Source organism: Diorhabda sublineata, chromosome X, assembly GCF_026230105.1.
Source record: "Diorhabda sublineata isolate icDioSubl1.1 chromosome X, icDioSubl1.1, whole genome shotgun sequence".
In the NCBI taxonomy this organism is placed as follows: domain Eukaryota; kingdom Metazoa; phylum Arthropoda; class Insecta; order Coleoptera; family Chrysomelidae; genus Diorhabda; species Diorhabda sublineata.
This window is the reverse complement of record NC_079485.1, coordinates 11,909,916-11,933,868: the sequence shown is the minus strand read 5'-3', so window position 1 is coordinate 11,933,868 and position 23,953 is coordinate 11,909,916. Positions and strand designations below refer to the sequence as shown.

The window sequence follows — 23,953 nt, the reverse complement described above, 5'->3', positions numbered from 1 at the left end:
AGTGAACATACAATCGGTGGTGTTTTAACGTCTATTGATGATTAAGCCACTTTTACAGTAGAAATTGATGCATCCAAATACGCAATTGCTGCTCAACTGTCTCGGTCTGGAAGATCTGTCGTTTTATTTTCGAAAACTTTAACAAAATCTAAGCAACGCCATTCTTCTGTAGAAAAGGAAGCATATGCGATAGTAGAGGCTTTTAGAAAATGGAGACATTTTCTGATATTTATATGAATATAATGGATCAAAGATCAGTCGCATTTATGTTTGACAATAGAAATAATTCACAAATATAAAATGAAAAAAAAAAATACTGCGATGGCGACTTGGGATTTCGTGTTACAAATATGACCTATGAAAATATTGTTGCAGATGCTTTCTAATGAATATCTGCTGCCGTTGCGCCTTCTACCATTAAAAAAAAATCTAAACAACCTACATGAGACTGGTATAACAAGAATGTATCACTGGGTTCGCTGGAAAAATTTCCCTTACACGTTAGAATATATAAAAAGAATTTTATCCGATTGCCCCATATTTGCTGAAGTAAAGCCTAGATTTCATTGGAACAATGGAACTTTAATTAAAGTTACCACTAAATTAGAGAGAATTAATGTCGATTTTAAATAACCGTTATGTTCTGAAAATCACAACAAGTATATGCCAATTGTGGTAGACGAATATGCTAAGCTTTTGCCTGTCCTGATATTTCCTCATCATCAGTGATTTCCTCTCTAAAACATTTGTTTTTTTGTCTTCGGTACTCCTCTGTATTTACATAGTGATCTATGTTCCTCGTTCATGTTTGATGAGCTAAAAACTTATTTAACACTAAATGTTGTTACAAAAAGATATACAACACTCTATAAACCGAGAGGAATAGTCAAAGAAAATGAATATCAGGAAATGGTAGTAAGTTCTGTCTGAATCTCTCCATTCAATCAGGTCACTTTTATGTTCTGTAATAAACTCGAAGATCTGCAAATGACTCTTCAGTTTCTACTTGGCTATCTACATCTGGTCCAGTATCCTTGAAAAAATAAGGGAGGCAATACAAATATGAAACACTGCTGAAGAGGTTGAACTTCTAGAAGCTAATTCTAATTATGCACATGTTTGATTATAGAATAGTAAAGAGGCCACAGTTTTAACACGATATCTTGCTCATAGAGGAAACTCAGATATGCGAAAAGGAACAAAAAACAACAATAATGTCCGGAGGAAGAATGTGTGTTCTCATCGCATCAATATCAAGAGATGGTGCCAGTCCCTTCCAACAGTAAGATGATGAAGATAACAGTAATGGGCTAATGGATAGTACTTCTGCGGACTGTTACTCCGCTCTCACAGTCATTTAGAACTCTCTTCACACTCACAACTCCAAAAGTCAAAGAAGACATCTGCCTACTTAAGAGACTACATTTATAGCTGAGTCAGAAAAAGGAAAATAACTGGGATTATTGTCCCATATTTATTATTACCCCATATTATAATATATATATATATATATATATATATATATATATATATATATATATATATATATATATATATATATATATATATATATACCTGCTTTATTGAGTTTTTATATTCCATTCCAATATCTGACTACTGGGCGATCTTGGAGCATACAGGTGATTTGTTACCTTTTATTATTTTATGTCGATGTCAGGTATAGCTCTTATGTCAGTAGTTCAGTTTTCATTTTATTGAAGCCTTTATTCCCGAGGTTGTTTATTACAATAGTTAGATCATTTCATGTGTGTGGATTTTTTCATACAGGTAAATCCAATATTTTCTAAACTACACTACTACCACTCTATAACATTTTCTAACTATTAAATAATTATTTTTTTATTCATTGTAGTAATATATGCTGATCTATAAATAAATTTTTAGGTATTATAGTTATGAATCACGATACACATTGTTACACAACACCTTTCATATAAGAGGTTGCTTATAGTAAAAACTACTTATTTAATGAATAAGTAATATTTAGAAACTGCAGATGATATATTAAGTATTTTTTTATTATTAACGGGAATGTAACTTTTAAAGGTTTTTAGAGGTAAAAGAAGTTGATTGCTCTATTTTTTTTACTCTCAAAATATTTAATGTAGGTATTTAATGATATTAGTTTCAAATACTTTATCTATCTTGTATTATTCGAAAACAGCAATCAATATTTTTTTTTCAAGATTTTGTTAAAAAACAATTATGTAAGGAATTGACCGTCAGTTGCAAATTATTAAACATTTAATTCCAAAAATGATTCATTACCCATTCTTATCCAGTTTAAATGAATTCAGCGGGATGTCGCTTTTATATTTATATGAATTAAATTACTAGTTTGAGTTTGACGACTTTGTACTAGAAGGAGTTCACGAGATAATGATGTATATTTCAAGGTTAAGTATTCCTTCAAGCAGTAACATTGATGGCTCAAAGTTTGGCAACGTGTTATTACAAAATATTGCTGTAATTATAGTAAGAAGTGTTTAGTTTATTATTCGCTTATTCGTGAAGCATACTGCATTAAAAATCACGTCCAACCAAAAACATGAACGGTAGGAGAACTCGTGACGCAATTTTATAGTATTGCAGAACGACTAGCTTTTAATTTCATAAGAAACACTCTATATGGGTAAATACATGGGATGCCGCTAGATGTCAGCTAGACTACATTATAATTATTTATTGAACGTGATGGAAAATATGAAATGAGTTGAGTTGAAAATACAGTTCAATTCCTCTGAAAGAAAAATTAGTATCCCGAAAAAGAATTCAAGAATCAAAAATCACTATGCCTAGATTTATTCAAGAAAAAGATGTTTTGTAATTAAATTCTATATGCGTGAACATCTCCCATATCAGAACCATGGGCTGGCTCTTACTGGCATTACATTACACTTCATTAGAGGACTTGATCTAAGACTATTAAGATTAGCAAAATCTTTCTCATCGAAAATTATTCGAAGAATTCCAAACACAATGAAATTAAACCTTCTTGCAAGTTATCGACCAAATAACGATCAGTTTAGTAGTCCAATAGTAAAAACATTATAATTCTTATTTCATGGAATTATTATCGTAATTTTTCTTTAAAAATAGATAAGAATAGGAGTAAAGTGTTAAAAAAAGATGAAATAAAAGTGAATTAGATATTTTTTATATACATATCCATTTTCACGCATTAACATTTATGGAGAAAAAACATTTTTTGAGAAATTAATAAGTCAAATTTCCGTTTGTTTCCAAAATGATACGGATCATAATATATCTTCCTCCCTTGTAGATGGTTTTAAATAGAAATCAAACTGATAGGTCTTGCTTTCAATGATACTCAAAGTAAGATATGATAGTTTTGTGTTTTAAATTATTACTAAAATTACATTGAAAAAAAATTATGTTTATATATATATATATATATATATATATAGGTATATATATATATATTATGTTTATTTATATATACATTTTTTAAAAGTATTAATTCCCCTTTATTTCAACGTAACGAAACCTTCGAAGTGATAAAGCAGCTTTTCTCAAAGTGTGGAACGCGACCCGGCACCGGGTCCCAGAAAAATGTAGCTGGATCGTGGCAAAAATTGACGATGATGATAAAATTTCTAAGTCTACTAATGATTTTGTTAGTCGTCACGATATTGATAACAAGCCTTTAAATTTAAGCATGACTTTGGAAGAATGTGTCAAGTTTCTAAACTAAATGAAGTCTTGTCCATTAAATGGCAGATTTTTCATCGAATTATGCGAGGAAATGGGAGCGATCATTAACAAATGTTTGCTACATTCAATGAAGTGAATTTAAATTTGCAAGGCTGCGATAATTAAAAAAATGACTGTGAAAAAACGAAATTTAAAATCTTTTGAAAATTTACATACTTTAGTAAAACCTGTTCTAACCACGATGAAAAAAAAATACATCTTGAAACACTGTCAGTTTCACTTCGAGAACATCTTTCGGAGCTAATAAATCGTTTTAAATATTACTTTTCGGATATTCCTTGAAATAATATGTGCATTAAAGATCCTTTTTTGTGAATATTGAAAAAGAAGAAATGCTTGATCTTAGTTAACAAGAATTTGATAATTTAAATGAAATTTCATGCGACACCGATCTTAGAGAAGCGTATGAAACTGTACCACTAATTAATTTTTGGTTGCACTGCCAGAAAATAGATACAATCGTAAGCGAAGAAGCGATACAATTTTTAATGCCTTTTGTCACCACTTATATGTGTGAAACTGCGTTCTCAGCTATAAGTTACTTAAAAAATATGTATATGGACAGATTGGATGCTGTACCTAATTTCAGAATAAAGTTTACAGCATTAAATCTACTTACTATGTGATGTAAAACAGTATCATCCTCCTTCTCACTAAGGTCAAAATACATAACACAAAATTTGCTTTATTCACTTCAAGTTTCAAATGAAGATAATGGATTTTCTTTAATCACTTATGATTTTGTTATATGACTATTATGCCGTTTTTGGAAATGGAATAAACAAACAAATAACTTGAATTACAATTTTTATTGAAAAATGTACTGTAAATAAATGTTTTTTTTTATAAGGTGAGTCGAAAAAAAATTTAAAATTTCGTACCGGGCCTGAGGTCAAAGAAGTTTTTGAAACGCGAAAAGGATACAGAAAAATAAAACATAAGACTTTTGAGATTGTGTGTATATTTTGTATGATTTTCTTTTTGGCTAAAATCCTTTCCTTGTGTAACTCGATATAGGTATCGTCTAATCAATTGCCTAATCCAAATAACCTTATTCTGAATATCCTTCCATCTATAACTTTTTTCCTCCTTACAATAATTCTTTGAATTCCTGCGATTATCTCCTCTACTTTTGTTATGACATGCATTTTCCATTTTATTAATAGGTTCAAAACTCTATCTAACGCGTCAACACATTACGCTTTAAACTTCCAAGTGATATTTCCAATATTTGCATTTTCTGTATTGTATTTTGTACGTGAAAATTCACGTCTGTTGAAGCTTACAGAATGCAACTTTCATATACTTTTATTTTTCTACATAGGTGTCCCAACTGCTTGACTCTAAACCTCTTTTTGTTTTTTTCTATACCTATGTACTTCAAATTTTTGAACTCCTTCAAACTTTCCCTCTCCTATTCCTTTCTCACTTTTTGACGATGTAATCGAATTTCGAATCGTCGGCATATGCAATTAATTGGTTGCCTGCTATTCGCAATTTTTTGCTTAAAGCAATTCTATGATCAAGTTAAACATCGTAAATGATCAATGAGTCTATTTTGACTTTTCCTATTTTTCTGACAGGATACAAATTTTCAAATATTCTATTATTTACTCAATCAATTTCACTTCATTTGTAGGAATCAAAATCTGAAAATAACATTCCAATATGATTCGTTCAGCATATTATTTTGATTCACTTTCATCTTCTACCCTACGAATATACTAATAAAAACAAAAATTTATTTAAAATTATGGATTAAATTTACAAATCTGACATTAATCGTTAAATATACAATGCGGTCCATATGTATGGAATCAATTCAATTTTAGCGTTATTATGTACTATGTGAAAAAACCTAAAACAGATCGATTTTTATTCTTGAATTGACAATTTAAAATATGAAAATATTATCCCCTTCCAGGACCTCCTTCGAATTATAAGCCCTTCTCGAAAATTTAAAATAAGAAAGGAGGTCGTGTGAAATCTTGTTGGAAAGGAATTTCATTTCTCTGTTCAGTAATATGAAGTTTTTTTTAAATTTGGTGCAATCATAACTGGAAAAATTAATTTTTAAGATGTAAAATTTTGATAATGTCTCTATAACAAAACTTTACGTAGAATGAATAAAATAATGTCGCATAATGTTTAGAATGTATTTTTCAATGTACTTTAAAATTAAATTAAATGTTCAGAATGACAACAATTCACTTCCTGACAATAACCGCGGCGATTTTGGAATTCTCGTATAACATTTTGTATGACCTCAGGGGTTACTTTGTTAATTATTGTCCGGTCTATCAAAATATAGTTTAGATTTTAAATAATCCCATAAGAAGTAATCGAGAGGAGTCAAATCGGGAAATATAGCCGACCATTCGATCGTTTCACATCTTCCAATTCACCTATGGGGAATAACCTCGTTTAAATAATTTCTGTATATGCAAAATACGGTGGAGTTCTGGCATGTTGGTAGTAAATGGATAGGTCTATCTCATATGGATGATTAATATCAGGAAAAACTGTAAATCTGCTTTCATTCTGTCCATCATCAATTCACAGAATTTTTGCCTTCTATCAGGATCATCTTCATTTAACTCCTGAACCAACTGAACTTCGTAAGGATGTTTTTTTTTATGCAAAACTCTCAAAATAGATGATTTACTTACATCATTGTCGGCAAGTTCTCGAGTTGTCTTATGCGGATTTCCCCCAATCTCTAGAAGTACATCGAACTTATCCTCATCAGTAAATTAAACATTTCTACCTGGTTTACCTGGTTTTTCAATATTTTTTACACGTCCAGTTTCACGAAATTTCTTTTCTGTCTGCGAAACGTGTTGACTAGCGTATTTATTATTAAACATTTCATAAACCTCCTTTTGAGTTCTTGGTTCTTGGTTTTATTACCACAACCAATCATAATTAAAATGTCTATTCTTTGAGTTTCGGACAAATGAGGCATAATTGAATTTGATACGCGCACAAATATAATACTGACTCCTTTTGGTAACTTTAAATACCTAAATGACAGCAGCCTACTAGATTCATATCATTTGTTTATTTAGCTTTTTGACTAATATTTTAGTATTTAGTTTAACGGAACAGATCCAAGAATACCTGATTATTTCTAAAGTATATATCAATAGACTAGACAATATTGCTGATTTGAAAGTAAGGATAACGAAAGAAATTAACAAAATAACCCCTAAGGTCATACAAAATGTTTGATCATTTTGAACATTTAATTTAATTGTAAAGTACATTGAAAAATACATTCTAAATATCAATTATCAAAATCTTACATCTTAAAAATTAATTTTCTCAGTTATGATTGCACCAAATTTAAAAAAACTTGTTTCCCTGCAATTTGATTTTTTTATAGTACCTCGTATACGACTAAAACATTTAAATATCTGCTGGTTTTTAGATATTACAGAACTTTTTATGAAGATAAATGTCTTTTCGTAATATTGATAATTAAAAAATTTCCTATATGCTGAAAATTTAAATAGACACATTGTATAAGTTTGAACGTTAGAAATATACATGTTTTATGTTACCTTCCATTTTGTAACCTTTCCTTACGCAACTCAAATTGCTCGCTTTTTATTTTTGGTGTTCCCCAGGTAAGGCGAGGAGGTGAAATACTTTCAAGGTACATTCATTTTACTTAAATTGAACATTTCAAGTGTAACAATAAAGTAATGGATTTAGTATTTGTTTAATAAATTTGTTGGTATTTAGCAAAGTAAGTACTAAACAATTATTTAACCAGTACGTAAAAATTTAGACTATTGAATCATGTTGCTTATAAAAAAAGTTTGTAGTCCATTTAGAAACGAAAATACGTGTACCTTAAAGGAGACGAAGATTTTATAATAAGACAGGTTATAGGGTTTATATTTTATTGCGAAGAGGGTATGGGTTAAGATACGATGTGATTGCTGGCATGGTATCACATTGGGCATGGCATCGTCTCTGTTGCTGTGTCAGTTCAAGCAAGACCACTTTCACTTCCCTACAAAGCACAGACCTTGAAAGTTTGAAACAGGTAAAATCAGTCTCGAGGACACTCGAACTAACACAAAACGATCAATTACTTAATACAACGCGCGCATATTACACCATTTCTTATTTATGAGATTTACATCATTACATTTTCGTAGCAAATAATATATACAGATGGATCACAAATATTGTAAAAATTGTTGTTACTTATCGATAGGTTTTGTGTTAATTTGTTGTGGATAAATAGTACATTACAGTATGCTAAAAAATAATAATAAATAACTAAAGAAGAAAATTTTGCAGTGTTGCAGTGGTGTTACATGTTGAATATTATAGGCTATATATGTAGTAGAACATTATCTTTAAATGACAATTTAACAATTATTGTATTCGTTTGATATTTTTTATAAGAGACAAAATTGACTTTTTGCCAATGAACGAATAACCACCCTACTCCCACCCCTTATTCATAATAGCTTCAAAGTGGGAGCCGAAATATAGTTAAATTTTAAAAATTATATACACGTACATATATATATATATATATATATATATATATATATATATATATATATATATATATATATATATATATATATGAATAAATATTAGTTTTTTTGATAGTTTTTAAAAGAAAGATAAATTTTGATGTTTCGACTTTTCTTTAAGTCTTTATCAAAATATTTTGATATCATTTAACTTTATAATTTTTAAATATTTTCGTATTATATGTCCGTTTTATTACTGTGTACATTTCTAGTCTTTCTGTTATCCCCCGGCCATGTAGTTGTTGATTTGAAGCCAACTTATAATCTGCTGCCTTTCTATTTAGCGTTGTTGTTATTTTAATAATATTTTCTTTTGTTCTTGTCATCGTTGATAGATTAATGTTTCATGGGCATTTTTATTATCACTATCCTTATTATTATTGTGCCTATTACGTTTACATGTCGATTAAAAAAGACCGTAAATAGTACATTACTGATATGAATAAAATGTTTTTAATCAATCGATATAATAATTTGAATAGTCTGGAATAACGAGGGCTGGTTATTAAAACTATGACTTTTTTAAATTCCCTGCTTCATAATCTGAAATGTAACACTATTCCTGTTCAAAGGGATCTGTTATCTACCTACCTCGACGAAAATAAGTGAATGTTGTGTACTGCACCTTCAATTTCATTGTTAGAAATGTGGTTGGACGGGAAAGGGATGGTTGGACGTTCTACACCCGCAATTAGGACAAGTGTTTACACTATTTTGTAGCCGTGGAAAATCGTGGATCTACTACAAAATACACCAGCAATGGAACCACAGTCAAAACAGTGGGTTTCTTGGTGTCAAGACCAAGGTGGATTTCTCTGCCAATAAAATCAAGGTGACTGTTTTTTGCGTGGTGTAATCCTCATTGATCACCTTAAAATAAAGCAAAACAATAACTAATGAATATTATATCAACTTACTTATTGAATTGATGACGGAATGAAAAAAGCAGTTGAACAAGAAATTGGGCTACGGATTGCTTTTTCATCCGTCCTATTATCCGGATTTAAGGCCTAGTAACTATTTATTGTTTACAAAACTGAAAAAATGTTTCGACAGAAAAGAATTGACGTATTTTAATAACCTCGGAAAATCTTATCTTTTGAAGCACAAACTGGACAAACGTTGGACGAAGTTTATACAGCTCCAAAGAGACTTGGAAAAAGAAAATAATTTTTTATCCAAAAATCTGTGTTTTATTAGAATACTTATTAACCATCTCTCCTAGTTTACATATGAGTAAAGATCAATCATATATGCTGGTAAAAAAGTACGATTTTTTCCATTCTCTATATCTTTCAAAATGTTCAAAAGTGCTTACGGAGTACAATGAATTAAATTAAAAAAACTTGACAGTTTCATCAAACTTAATTCAAATATATACTGTGATAGAAAATAGAAGTTGGCACATTCTACTGTTTGTTTGTCCTACTTTCAGCTTACAGAACTAATACAACAACGCATAGAAAAAATTGTGAAATTAATAGAATAAACAGCTTGACTGAAAAACTTCTAACGTCTAGATTCCATGGAATCCTCGAATAGTTTTGAGTATTTGTGCACTAATATTAAATATACTTAAATAATTTGAGTCGGTAAGTCACCGTGTCAACAAATTTGTCTATCAAAACAGATAATTCAGTTTACTAATGCATATTGCTTTGTCTGAAGTAGCCAATATCAAAACAGACCCGGTAACGAATTATAAAGATAAGTAATAGTGTTTTATTCAACATTTACTTAACTATACCCTTTTCTGATCTGGTAAAAAATTCCATCATCTTCAGTGTCAAAAGATTATTCAATCAGCCACCTTCAGAATTAAAAATGGCAAATACATTAAAGAAGCTTCGAAGATTCACAAAGGCATTTCTACTTGAAGGACCTTATTATTCTGTGGCAGAATTCTACAATTTACCATAGACTCAATAGACTGGAATAATTCAATTTAGTATGAAGTAAGATAAAACATGTATTATATTTACTATTTTTAAGCCAAATTGTTATCTGATATTATCTAATATAACCTTTTGTCCATAAAATTGTAAAATGTTTTAATGACAATATAGCTTATCTCTGTTTCTCAATAATTATTTTATTTTAAAATGGTATTCACAAATTGGATATGATGAATCTACAGCTGTCTTTGTGTCACATATTGGATGATATATTTGTGTATATTCAAATTTTTGCATTAAAGAGAAGATATAATTTAGTGTATTAATAAAATTAGAATAATAAGCAAATAACATTGCTTTATTGTTACTTGTTTCGTCGACGATCTTGTCATAATATTGATATTTGTATAAGTAGTAATGATGATCAATAAAATAATAATTACAGAGAATGTATCAAACGATGCGTGTAATCTTAGTTTAGCGGTCAATTCGAGTATCTGGGGGTCCAGACAAAAGTGAAAGTGTTACACTACGACTACTTTCGTTTGCTGCTATAACGTAATTCTATTACGAGTATTGAACGTCATATGATGGTACATAATATATATATATATATATATATATATATATATATATATATATATATATATATATAAATGTTCTTGATTTTAGGTCTCTTCTGTTTTAAAATTAGTTTTTTTTAATAATTTTTGAAAAATTGATAAAAAATTGACGTCTCGACTTAACTTCAGTCTTATTCAAAATAAACTTTAAACATGGTGAAAAGAATACTTATATCAATATTTTTTCTTGTCGTAGTATTGATCACGATTCAATTAAAATAATAAAGTATCAAAATGAATACAGTTCCTCATCTTTGCGTGTAGGCCATCTCCAGGATTTGATCCCTCCAAATCAGTATTTGCAGAAACTAGACGTTATTTTTCCGATATAAATTTCGTCATTCCACTTGATAAGAATATGATCCTATATCGTAGGTTAGGTTATATTGTTGAGGGAGTCGTCACCAATGGACAAATTCTTCAAAAAGAAGCGCTTTTGCATTTTTCTGAAGATCGGGTATATTTTGAACATGAGCAGTATCCAAAGTGAAAATGACCACATTTTTCAAAATATTTATAGCAAGAAAGGCTTCTAAACTCTAATTTATCACCGGTAAATGTAAATTGACGTATTTTTGTGAGTTCCACGGAATGCTGTGATAGTGTCTGATTGCTTGAGTAGGTTTTCTATTTTTGAGATATCAGTAGAAGTAACTTTAAACAATTTAATCGAAGGACATCTAGATAATGAACTATTTTTCAGTGAATTCGAGTCTACAATGTTTTTCATCTTAGGCTACAGTTTTGTCGGCAGTTCTCTTTAATGTACCATCTACTCCATCAGGTGCACCTTTGCCATGGACTGGTTCTGAATAGTTCCATGAAAATAATGTTGTCCCGAGAAATACGAATTTATTTTTGTATTGATTTACAGGGCTATCGCTCAGAATGTGATTTATATCGATGTTTGAATTTTGCCTCTTAATCCATTCAAAATTGGTATCAAGTGAGGCCACACAGCTATAGAGTCGTGTCTCTTATTCTCAGATAAAGAGCAAAATGTGTGTGGTGTAACAGTATCATTTTCACTTAAATATAAAACACCTATATGAAGCGTAATTTGTTTTCTTGCCTCACCAAATTGAACTCTTGTATCTCTACTTTATATTTAGAACAATAATTTTCACTCGATATGAATGAGAACTTTGTGATCTATCGTGGCGACTTGCTGCAGAAACTAATTTTTGTACTAGTTCTCTAATTGGTACCTTAATATCCTTTTTACCAGATTTACGTACAGTTTTCATTTTCTCACAAGACGTAGTTTCGTAAATCCACTCTTGGATTCGGTTCGGTTGTGGTGGATTATACTATATAATTTTATGCTGACATCCTTCACAAGCTCGAGTCAAACATTGACGTCACATGTTATTGTAGACAGAAACTTTGTTAAGTTGCAGCTTGGTAGCGCTTTATTTTCATGCACTTTCATAATAATTAGTTGCATATTTCCATGGATCACTTTATACTTTACATTGCAGAATGTAGCTAGGATCACTTTATAGTCGACTGCAGTCAGAAATTTTTTGTGCAAATTTTACATTGTGTCATCCAATGTCAGTACCTCATAGTTCATCATCCCCTATGTTTTATTCAAAACGAGGAAATGACAGTAAGAGAATGACAGAACAAATCATAACCTAAAAAAATTTCCTTATATAACCTTTCGTAACCAGCTGGCTTTCGCTACGCTTTCTATCTCTAAAAACATACTTAACTTCGCCTTCGCTTCTTCACATTGATGGAATGATTGAATAAAATGTAATCTTTAAGAAATTACAATGAAATGTTCTAAGAAATACTCTAACAAACTTGAAGTCAATTCGCCATTCCGAACAAGTAACCGTACTAACCTAACCTAACCAACTGTCAAAAACTAATGCGAGTATTACCAATGTCTTCAAAAATATACCTAGTTATCGACTGTTGGTAATTCTATGAGGGAATGATTATTTTTCATGAAACAATTATTGAGTGAACATTAAAGAAGCATTTAATGATTTATGATCCTAAATTCAGAGAAATTTTGAAAGTTTGTTGTATTTACAATAGACAATTCATAGCTCCAAACAGTCGGTTAGGTTTATTCTAAAAACTGCTCGGATAGGAGTTTCAAGATTTCATGAGAATTACCCACGTACATCATCGAACATTGAAATAATATACTCATTGACATAAGAGGCTTACATCAAGAAGGAACAATTTATGACTTCGATTTTATGGTAATGTGATAGCTTTACATCAAGAATGAAATGATAAAATTTGCAAGAAAATATTTTGATATTTGTTTGAGGACTCCGTAGCTCAATACATTCCACTTGTCTATGTATCAGAAAAGAAAATGGTTAAAGTCTGTTTATAGTACATTGTTTCAAGCTACTTTAACTTTGATCGGCTCTGTCAGAGTCTGTGATTGGTGGTGCAAATTGGACATTCTCCTCCCTTTACCCAAATGTTCGATGGGATTTAAATAAATTTTATAATTCTACATGAAAAATGTGGACGTGTCTCTACAAGGATTTGTGGACAAGGATTATCATGTCGATCTTTACGGATCTGCCCTACCCTTCTACGGGCGTTATACGCCACTAAACAACACGCAATTTGGAGCTAAATATGAATGCTATCGTTTACTGCCTAAGGTCAAACGAGGTCGTCAGTGATTAGTATTTAAAGTGGAAACGTGGAAAATATAAAAAAAACGAGCAACGGCTTGAATACGACTTTATATTGAAGGCAAAGTAATTCGTCTACCTTTCTCTTGAAACCATTGGTCAGCAATTTTACGCGTAGTAGCAAAACGGTTTTATCTATCTTGATCAGGTAGAACGCATTGGTGACCAGTTGGTCTTCGTGTTGCTCTACCTAAAAATCTTGGTGACATTTTTTACGTCTAAGTATTTGAGACATTGCGTTCCGCTTATCACAAGCAGACAAATTTTCTATAAATAACAATTATTCGGCATTCGTGAACAAGTTCTAAATATGCTCATGTAGTGGCCAACTCATTGTGAAGAAATTATTCATTCTAAGTGTAACACATGTATATATATTATTGCTCGAATTTTTAGTTTTGTCTTTAATGGCTTCCCAAATAACGTTTGTCCTATGTAAACAGCATCACATTACAAGGGATCTCATATATAATGTTACTTGTTTGTTTTTAATTTTATGTTTACTGAAGTAATTTGATAATTGGTGGGATGGTCCCTGTATATATGTTGAATATAAGTGTTTCACATTTCCATGTTTTATTTTGTTAATTGATTATATTATTTGTTATATATATTAACAAGATATGATCGAGATGAAAAAGGAAAACAATGAGAGAGTAGCTAATCAGTCATCAATATCTTTTAGAATTATACCCAAGTATACTATGCATAATAATAAATAAATAAATAAATCAAGATGACATTCTTCTTTTCATATAAAACATTGGAGGGCATCAAATCATTTCCACGTCAGATTTAAACTCAAAATATACCTGCCAAGGAATTATATTGATAAATTGAACAAAGTTTGTGATTACCTTATAATTGCTTGGTTAGTGATTACCTTATATTTGTTAGGTTGTCTATTGTTTTTGGATATATATATATATATATATATATATATATATATATATATATATATATATATATAATAAATTGACGTATCTATCTTTCAAAAATTATTCAAAAAAACTAATTTTGAAACAGAAGGAACCAAAATCAAGAAGATTTAAAAACAAACATATCAAAAGGTCTAAGACATTTATATTTCGTAGTGGACATAGGGCAAAATGTAACAACACAAGTGTACTATTTCTAATATATATCCAAGTTTTCGAATACCTATGTATTCATCGTCGGGACTGAAATATATTAAGAATATGTATAAACTAGTTGGCAAACATACAAATACATGGAACAAAATTATGTAGATATAGATGCGCGAGGTGCGTTCAATATATTTTTTTATATAGTTTCTACTATGATCACTAATTTTGCTTCGAATTTAATAGTTCGAAAATATGACCTACCTACTTCTAGGAGGAAACAACTCCTCTAATACCGCTATGAATATTGAACATCTCCTCCGAAAACGTAATGCCGATCGACCTTTTTGTTGATATCCTATATCTCTAATGGCTTGCATTTGAAAGGAGGCCAGAATCATTTGTTGACCTTTTTCGATCTTGTTGGATATTTTCAGTGCCGTCTAATACCCAATAATTCGTAAGCTCAAACACTAGCCGGCGCTGCTATTTGGTTCATACATTGACTCCAATTCCAACCTTCTTCTTCCCGATTGATGTCGACATCAATAATAAAATTGCTTGAAGTAAATTGTTCCTTATCTCAATAACTGTGAAAAAGTCAATCCTTGCCTCTGTCTAAGGTATCGTTTCAATATAATAATACAAACCTAAAATCAACTCAAGGTATCTGGTAGCTCCTCTCCCATTAACCAAATAAACGAGCAAAACGAGCCTTTACCAACGATGTCACTATTTGAACCGAGTAAGATACAACTCATTAAAACTGTATAATATTTCTGAGCAACCGTTATGTCATTTTTGAGACATGTGTATCTAGTAATAGTAGTTTACGTAACAAGTCCCGAAAGTGGTATTTTACTGGACGAGTGGGCAAATTGCAAGCCTGCGAGTCAAGTAAAAGACCACTTTCGGGACGTATTACGTACAATATTTTTTTAAAACGGGCGTTGTTGTACCATAAACACAATCTAATGCATCATTTTGAATATCCATTTTATAATAAATTTCACGTTTTCAACTAAACGTCAAAATATGTCAAGTTATTTTATAATTTTAAGTAATACAAAACTCGGTTACTACAGAAACCAATTGACCACCATGAATTTTCGACTGCTTATAAAAAAGTATTTCTTGATATACAATACATAGAGTCAAAATATTTTTAAAATATTTAAACTTAAGCGATTGTCATGATATTCTCCCAAAAAATATTATTAGTTTAGCTCAAAGAGCTATCAGATCCTGCGCCTCACAGCTATAAATAATGTAACAACTGCACTAGGACGAAATAATTATTCTGAAGAAATTATGAATAAAATAAACAGATTGAATCTATCAACAAACGAAACAAATCCTGAACATCCAATATAAAACAGCCATCTTTACCATCTATATCTTGTATAAGGCATAATAAAATCACTAGTCAATTTACATGATATATCATACTTTCATGATGTTTTAATAATCTAGATTCAAAGCACCGAAAATAAAGAAAGTGACATTATATATGGGGGACCTTGTAATAATTGTAACATTGTTTACATAGGACAAACAACACAATATTTAGAAAATAGATTAGAAAGCTACCAATATGATAAAAGAAAACAGAGCCAACTAACCTTGAAAAAACATACATTTAGTTATCAAGATAAAAAAAGTATGAAATACACTAAAAAAATTTGTTTTTAGATATTGTGTCTAAAAAGTATAAATGATAAATAGTCAGCAAATGGAGCAGTTAATCGTAGCCTGGGAAACATTGTGTGATTGAATTGAGTAGGGGAAATAGAGCATTGGTTTGATATTTGGTTCTTACTTATGTGGAAGGGTATTGAATGTAGTGTAAACTATGCCGTCATTGATATAAGAATCTATACGCTTACTATTTCTATCAAGCGTCAATTTGAATATTTAATTTTGAAATTGAGGAACCTAATGTTTTTAGAACATTTAATACACCGCAATTCTTAACTAATTAGCTCCCAGACGATGAATACGTAAGTATTCGTATGCTCGGAAATATATAGGAGTTAGTACACATTAGTGCTCGATTTTGCCACAATCCCAGTACAAAAACGCTCATAATCTAGCTGGCTAGAACTTCGTCAAAGTCCAGAGCAGAATTGTCCAGCAAAAAATCAAACTTCGCTTTTAAATCTTTGAAGTTGTTCAGCAACCTATAATTATTTCAAAAAAATAGTTCAAATTTTTAATGATGATTTGAATATTTTTTCACTTAGCCTTATCTATCTGTCTAACAAACTAATGTGGGAATTGGCCAGCTTCATTATCCGTACATGAAAATATTAGAATTAAAGGGCCAATGGTTAACTTAAATTTAAAACACTGGTTGTTTTGTTTAATACATAAATAATATTCAACGAATTCAAAGTAATGATTCAAAACACTGCTTCAGATGATATCGCACTATTATTATCGTTGCTAATATTATCGGTCCCAACTTAAATAAGAATTTGTTAATTAAATATATCCACTAAAAAATTAGACTCCGGTTTGACTTTTTTTTTTAAATTTGATTTATAGTGTTTATACATGATAATGCGGACTTCATCTATTGCAGTACGTAGTAAACGCTTCACATTGTGGTGCGCCATGTAATTCTTAGTAATAAGTTTTATGGGGTTGAACTTTTTAACGTAGCGGCTGTTGTATTTCGGTTTTTTGGCTGCTGAAGTGGGAGTACCTGTCATCTATTACAATAATGTACACTTTCACAATTACTTTGTACTTTCACCTGTCAAGATGTATTCAATATTTGTTTCGATTTGCGACCATATTTCAGTGAATTTTCTACTTATACTGGCTTTGGGTTCCATATTTATTGGTTATGCCTCGCAGAATACGAGTATTCATTAACTATCATATTAAAACCCATTTTCTTCTTCATACAAAATAGAAACAAATAGATCTTGATTAATAACATTGGATGAGGTATGAATCCATTAATATGATGTAGAGACAAAAAGCAGAGAAGTGGAACCACCACCAAAAAAATTCAAGATGCTACCCATATTTTAAGTTTACCAGTGAAAGGAAGCCACAATTACAGGTCTTATAATGCCAAAATCACTTGAGGCCACAAAAGAAAAGCGTGTACCTAGGTGTTCTCTTGCATCAGGATAATGCACTCAATCACAGGTCTGTCGATGCAAAAGCCGCAATAGCTAGGATAGGCATCAAATTAGTTTGATCCCCGCAATATTCTCCAGAATTTGTTTCCAACCATTTCTGGCTATTTTTAAAATTTCAAGAACGTTTGCGTGGTAAACGAGTTCCTTCGTTTGATGAAGTCGAATGTGCGTTAACTAGATGGATGAAAATCTTTCTTTCGAGGCGCATTATAAATGCATAGATGTGAAATTGTGTTAACCTTAATGAGACCGTGCTGACAAATAAAAATTATATATAAGTGGGTCAGGGGCGGAGCAAAGGAAACAGACCTCGGAAATATAAAAGCAAAGCAAAAATAGTCGGCTGAAAACAGCTACTAAACATATATAACTACAAAAAATATTTTATTTATCATTCAACATTTATATAAGGTTCGTTATCCTTGGAGATGCAATGGCAAAATAAAGAATGACCACAATTATTTTGGTTTTCTTTCTGGAGAACGCCAAATTGCAGAACTTGCGCCATACTTTTGTTGTGATTTATAAATTAATTCTGCTGTTAGTTGGGTTGACACTAACAGAATATTTAAAATAGATTAAAAATTAATAAACAATCTTTTTAAGGCAAATTTTGGTTAAACAATCTCAAATATTCAGTATAACTGATAAATATTATAACAATAGTTGACAATGACAACTGCTTTATATTTTCAAGTGAATGCAGATAATTTATGTTTATATTTAATGCCATTTTAATTACGCACGTAATTTTAGATCTGATGACGAGACTAGAAAATTTATTAACCTTATGAGACGTCTTAGCTGCTAGATTGCAAAAAGAGAATTTTTATTATAAAGCTGTATAACCTTTTATAATAAAATATAGAACCTTTTCAAAATTTTCAATATGGCATAGTCGCACAATTAAATGTTTAATATATGATATTATAAGCTACACAATTGAAAAGCGCCATCTATTGAACAGAAATAGACGGAGATTATTATTTCTATTTAATTATTTCAAAATTATAAGAAATATCAAAGCCAAAACCATGAAAGAAATGAATTCTATGCATAAATCCAAACAAATATTTCAGTTTATTACACAGAAATGAATTAAATTCGACACCTTTCCATTTCAAATGTTTATATGCACGACAGTCAGACTCGTCTTATATAAAATAATCTTTTTTTGTATTATAATGGGTTGACCAGAGGATAAAAGCATACACTTATCTTCCTTCTTAATATTATTTTTGTTTATATATGTCCAAATTTCTTGGTGATTTCTTGTCATAACTTAATTTACATTTTCTTCAACTTCTCCACTCAGTTTCAGTATTTGATAATATTTTCGCAATTCTGATTTCACGTTGACCCTTATTGGATTAAATATGCAAAAGTATGTGATTCGTTTTAGAAGAATATGACCTCGTTCTTTGAAGAGTTCGTCATATAATATTGTTTTTTAATATAAACTTCTCTATAATAGGGAGCAAATACTTTTTTCTTGTGTCTTTCGATCGGTTGGTCGTTGAAAAATTGTGAGATTATTAAAACATCTGAATATTTTTTTATTTGGTACTAATTATTTTTCCTCCATTGCCCACAGGCTGCTCGTTATATTTAATAATATTCTCAATAACCTGTGCAGTTTTAAATAACCAAAACACTACATTTAATATATTTCATTCGGTACGAAGACGCTACGGAACATACGCCAATGTCTGTGCCTCTAGGACGCAAATATTTGTTACTCTTCAGGCTTAATAGATAGAACTACAAAGATTTTGGAGCATTTTAATAAAGTCCACATGGATTATCGTTTTTTTTAAATGTATCCGAGGATGAAACATTGTTTGTTGTTTGCCTCCGTATATACGCTCATGATATGGAAGTGTGATTTTGATTACTCCTACACTACTTTTTCTCGGAGTTTTGTAGTCTTTGGTGTAGTAGTTTTCCAAATGGGGACACAATTTCAATTTTGACAATGGCTTTGAAGATACATATTTAATTGCAACTATATAATGGTATCCAAAGGTATTTTGCAACCTTTATACAAAATCCAGAGCCATCAATTCGGTAAACATTTCAAACATATTGGGTGAAATATAAGTTGTCATTACTTGAACAATATTTCTTTACATTTATTTGTGCATTTGTTCCACAACTATCGCACTAGTAAAAACTTCAATAGGCATACTTAGATAATAGAGTATATACAAATTAATATAATTATATTGGAAAAGATTCTTTAGTTACAGAAAACATCATGAGCCCGGTTTTTTATATTAATTTCAAATTATTTCTTATTTAATAGAGGCTTAGTAGGCATATTACAAAAATTCGTCCCAGTTTAGAGGTATGTCATTTTTATAGCTATTTTTATAGGGTGTAAAAATTAATTGAAACAAATGAACGTAGATATTTGATTGGGTTATTATATTATTATAGAAAATTTCTCTATTATATTAAATCAACAAAATTTTCGTTTTTTAGTGAATGAGAAGAGCGAACCGACGAATGTTGAGGACAAATAAAAAATGTTGAATATCACTCCAAATTATTAGAAATATTAAAAACCAATTTATATATGACAAATAGTCATTGGACAACATTATGAAGATTTTCTTAATCGAAAGAATTATATTCAATTATTTTATATCTTAAGCATAAGTGGCAAAGATACCCCTTGATAACATTCGTGAATACCAATTAGTAATTAATAACAAAATATTCAAAAAATCTCTATTAAAAAACGTTTACTCGAGTTTATCCACTGGATAATATTGGATGTTCCAATATCAATTATACCGTGCTGGGAATTTCGCAGAAAACAATAATAAAGTAAATTAACCCAGATTCAACTGCGGAATCAGTGAATGTCCAAACCACAGAAAACGATTTCCTAAAATATGTTTATACGCGAAAAACAAAAGTTAGCATATTGTAAACCACAATAAAAGACAAAAAAGCATCAACCTTAAATTTATTATTCACACACACACACACTAGCTTTAATAATCAATTTATACGGACAAGTCTTTTCAATTCACACCAAATACTTGAGAAATCATCATAATGATTCGTACATCAGATTTAAATGACCAACGAAGGTTTCAAACTATCGCAATTATATTCAAGGTACTTACACTGTATGATAAATTATATAATGTAACTTATATTACACAAATAATTGTGTATATGTTATGAAACATGTCCATACTTTTTATGCATGAAAATATTTCATTATTCTGAAAACGTATTCAATAGAAGGTATTTTTTATTAAATTAAAATAATGTATTGATTGTAAAACTCTTCTACAAATGCATTTGCATTTATGAATAACTAAGCTCAAAAGTCTGTTATTTTAATATTTTAGCCAATAAAATACATATTCAAGTTTTGTTAATAATAAACGATCGGTCATAAGAGGCTGGATGAATTGACTTTAAAGATTTAATTCGAGAGATGCATTAAATATTTCTTTCTATTCCCAGCATAGTATAGGTCTGTTATTGCATCGATATTATACAACATTTCCCCCTCTTGGCATGCGGGTATTGTGAAAGTCCGGTTGTGGCCCCTTCTCGGGCCCCGCTTGTTCGGTCGTATTTGAGAGTTTTGCGACGAGTCTCCTTGGCGAAGTCGGTGAAAGCAAATGACGGCGGAATGCTGGTATTTTGCTGCAAATCGCGCAGACAGGACAGAAACAAAACCACAAACATCGACAACACAAATACAATATTACAGCACAAGTTTGAATCGACTGGGAAAAGTTGTAACGGTATTAAAATAGGATATTACTTATATTTTATAGTGACGAAGAAATTCAGAAACGTTCTTACATTTTCAAATTAAAATAATACTCGAAACTAAATGATATTGTATTAAGTCATAGCGTTATTGACGACCTTGAAAGTACTAGAGAAAGATTGGCTTGTGTGTGAATTAGCATAGGAAGAAAACTTGTGCGCAATAGTGGGGACTACGCAAAGGAAAGGGGAAAAGTAAAGGAAGAAATTAATTTAATTAATAATATGAGTGATCTTGTAAATAAAGTCGTGTTACTCAATATTTTCGGATACGTTTACAGTGAAGGTGTTAAATAATTAATTAGTGTAGATCAGCGGCGTCGGTAACGACAATACCTAAAAGACCATTGAATTTCAGGAAGACCTGAGGAGACTTGCTTGAATAAACACAGTGCATTCCGAGTTCGACTTAGTTGTGAAGGCCCGCACTCGTTCACTTTTACTTTCATTTGTGGCGCAGCCTGGTGTTGAAAATTCGTGCTCCAGAAATATACACTCGACGCGAAGGTAAGATAGTGAGAGGACGCATTTGAACGCGGTGCACACTCTTCGGTTACGGCGATTTTAGAGTGGTAGTGTGGTGGAGCTATGGCTCAGTGTTATGGTGGTGTATTCTTTAACGGTGCTCGCGACCACCATCAGGATATACCAGTCGCGGAAACCCCTTAAGGACTAATTATTTCTTAGGGTAAGCAGCAACTGTACCTTGATCATTAACTTTACTGACACACTTATCGAGGCAATCTGTTGATTCAATTTGCCATTTACTAACCCAATACAGTAGCGATTATATTCGCGCATTGTTTCGGCGCGCCTCGTGTAATTACTTAACTACTTTCAGATTGTATTATGTAATCCTCATTTCTCTTATTTTATCACATCATTCATTAAAAAATCATTTATTCGTTGAGTAATGTTAAATAGAGTCTTTTATATCATTATATTCGTTGTTTATGAATCATCCTGTTTTTCACTTTAATTATAAATGTCCCATTTACGGTTCAGTAAGAAAATAAATCTTGCATTCAATACAGATATTTCGACAAAATAGTTATATCATTATTAATACGTTTCTCAAAGCTTATTGTTAATTCTGCATTTTTCACATTTGATGAAGAATGAATATAGAATTGATCAAAGCACTTTCAATATCACACTTGATGATTCACTTGGTTTGCTAATTAAAAGAAAAATGTGTCACAAACTAAAATTGCAAATTAAGAGTACGGCGATAAGGAAAAAGTAGTTATATTTTACATAATTTGTCAAGAGAATAGGTAACAGTTGAAAAAATTCTATTTGATAACAGTTGAATTTGTCATTATATAGTTTTTTTAATGGTATGATTTTGAAGGCCTTGAACACTTTCCTATTACAAATCACTTTCATGGAAGTCTACTTAAGAATTATGTGGAATTAATAAACGAAAATATGTTATGTAAATGAAAATCTAGTTTTTCAATCGAATATGTAGAAAACATGTCATGAATAAACCACAGACACAAATATAGCATTGGGTGTATACGAAGGTTAAACGAGAAGATACACGTAATTTGAATCTTTTTAAAATGGTGGTTGTAATGGAAATTTCGTAAACTCGACATATTTATATGTACGCGTACCTATCTAAAAAATAAACTTTTGTAACTTTTGTACTTTGCAGTTTTTATTACTGCTTGTACACAGAATCCAGTGCAACAGAAATTCTATTACCTTTTCTAATTCTCAGAATTAAATATGATGATGTCTAATTATTCTCTCCAATAACGCTTTCTTCTCAACTCTTTACCCCATGATATACTTTCCACATTCATACAATCGATTGAAAAAAACAATAATACACCACTTTAAACTAATAACAGATGTCATCCATTATTATATAATATTAGGAAAATATTTCATTTTAGAAACTAAGTCACACATATGAAACGTTAGTGTTGTCAATATCGCTGATTACTGTCCATTATTACAGTTAATTCTCTCTAAATATATGCAGAAATTCTATTAGATATGACTATTCTTGTTGCCTTTGCCCTGAAAAATTAATGGAAACCAAAAATAGATTACCATGTAGAGAAGAGTTCTGCAAGTGTAGTTATTCTTAGTATTTTATGGTTTTGGTCCAATTATTATGGAATGTTGAACTTTGTACAACCAACATTAAGCCGACCAACAGATACGCAGTTGGAACACTAATTTGATCTATAAACGAATTTGCGAAGGGATTCGCGAAATCTAGCCGTTTGGAAAACAGATCACGCCGTTTCCATTACTTGTCGGATGTTTCTCTGACATCCAAGGAAATGTGCTTGAATGCGTTTGCGGGTTTCGATGGATCAAAACACAACGGCTAACAGGTCTTTACTGGAGAGCCCCAGTTCAGTGTATTTTGTGAAGACTCATG

The 23,953-nt window shown here is 30.7% G+C and overlaps 1 protein-coding gene and 1 long non-coding RNA gene across 3 annotated transcripts in view; one reads left to right on the top strand and one right to left on the bottom strand.

Moving 5' to 3' along the window:
* The first annotated feature begins 1,761 nt into the window (after positions 1–1,761).
* The window catches only part of LOC130451397 (transcription factor Ken), a 60,697-nt gene continuing 38,505 nt past the window's right edge, over positions 1,762–23,953 (top strand). Inside the window, exons 1-2 of one of the 2 annotated variants that reach the window (XM_056790386.1) lie at positions 1,762–1,788; positions 21,908–22,237. The gene's annotated coding sequence lies outside the window, so the exon portion shown is untranslated. Of the gene's footprint in view, positions 1,789–21,295; positions 22,238–23,953 lie in introns of those variants that run through there. The other variant, XM_056790385.1, reaches the window with a different exon arrangement.
* Positions 7,408–9,005, bottom strand: LOC130451399 (uncharacterized). Its single transcript, XR_008910719.1, has 2 exons — positions 8,907–9,005; positions 7,408–7,777 (listed from the first exon to the last, which is right to left on the bottom strand). It is a non-coding gene; the product is annotated as an uncharacterized LOC130451399 (long non-coding RNA).